This window comes from Colossoma macropomum, unplaced genomic scaffold, assembly GCF_904425465.1.
Source record: "Colossoma macropomum unplaced genomic scaffold, Colossoma_macropomum, whole genome shotgun sequence".
Taxonomy (NCBI): Eukaryota; Metazoa; Chordata; class Actinopteri; order Characiformes; family Serrasalmidae; genus Colossoma; species Colossoma macropomum.
The window spans coordinates 26922362-26924068 of NW_023494806.1; positions in this window are offsets into that span (position 1 = coordinate 26922362).

Below are 1707 nucleotides of genomic sequence, written 5' to 3' on the forward strand. Positions count from 1 at the left end.
CGGGAGCGGAGCGGTAGTGCTGAGGCGGCCACGTGAGCTCAGCCGGCTTCTCATGGAGAGTCGCATACGCACATACGCACGTTCATACGTGAAATATCAGGAATGTGACTCAATATAATATATATTTTTTTGCCACATGGCATGCTTATAGCTGTAAAGAGAGTGGCATTTCTACTATTTGCTACTGTAATAATTTTATTGTCTCTATTCTAATAAAATAACTGAGCACATGCTTTGAGTTTACAAGAGGACAACTGTTTACACTACGCCATTATTCACGTAAACCTCGTTTTACAATGAAATGTTTTTACCTTAATTGTAAACCCTTGATTTTAAGTTTAACGAGCATTTTCTCTTAATCTTGTGCCCTCGCATTAAAGAGGGACTCATTTTTTTTTATTTTCCTGCCCATTTAAATGGTCAACAAAGTGGTTTGCTGTGAAATGCTCGGTTCTAGAGAAACTTACCGAGTCAGAATTGTTTACAGAGGTGGTGATAAGCACCGACGTCAAAGGAGTTCAAAGCCTTTAAAATCTCCCTCCTAGAAAGTTATTACATAAAAATGGTTATGAATACACTGTCTGATGTCTGAGACATTGTTTTACAGTAGATTTGTAATAAAGATTTTGGTCTATAACGTATTTCAATCAATTTATTTTAATCCAGCCATGGTGGAGGGATACAAGAAGGGTGTTTTACTGCAAAATAGTTACCAAGTAAAAGTTTCTTCCCCCTGATTAAACATTATTTAACCATCAACAACATTACATATAAAAAAGGAGACTGTAGATTCACTGGAGGTTTTCAATGGCAAATAAAATGGCTATATTTGTGTTGCAAACATCAAGACCCCTGGTTCCAATCAGCACCACTGTAAAGAAATCTGTATTGGTAAGTTTCTCTACAAATGAACCCTTTCACATCAAACCACTCTGGATGTAAACAAAAGTCACTCAGAGTGGTTTGATGTGAAACCACCAATTTATGTAGAAATTTTGGAAAATCGGTCAAATTCCCTCGGACACATTGATCACACTGAACTAAAAAAAATAAATAAAAATGTTCACTTTGACCTAAGGCTAGGTGATACAGCAAAAATCACGATATTTCAGACAATTTCATGCTACATATTTTGTTTTTCTGAGGTTTGATATGTTGGAACAGAAAAAAGAAGCAGTAGTGCCATGTTTTAAACAGGCTACCAAAAACTACAAATACAATGATTTTTATTGGGTCATTCCAAAATGCTTAACATCAAAAAAACCTTAACATGATTTAATGTACTAAAACAGCTACCTAGAACTAGGCTTGAATATGCTCTGTCTGTAATCACACCTGCAGTTGATCACTGTTCTTTAAGTACTGGAAATATCCACATGCTCAGAAAAGCATAATGTGACAATTTATAACAATGATAATAAAGATCAAGTCATATTTCCCACCCCTACGTTGACCCTTCAGTTTACCTAGTGGTCACTGGTAGTGTAATGTAAATGACATTCCCCAGTTGCTCGAAAATAAGTTCATTACCAGTCGCGCAAGTATGTGCTTTGAGAAGCTACTGTCACCTTGCAGTTTAAGAAGATTGCAAATGCAATTTTCAATGTTTCCTAGAAGATGCTTCTCTATTGTTTTGAAATTACATCTAGTAATAACTGTCCAATTCATACTGATCACCACGTACATTACAGCCACAAATAGCACACA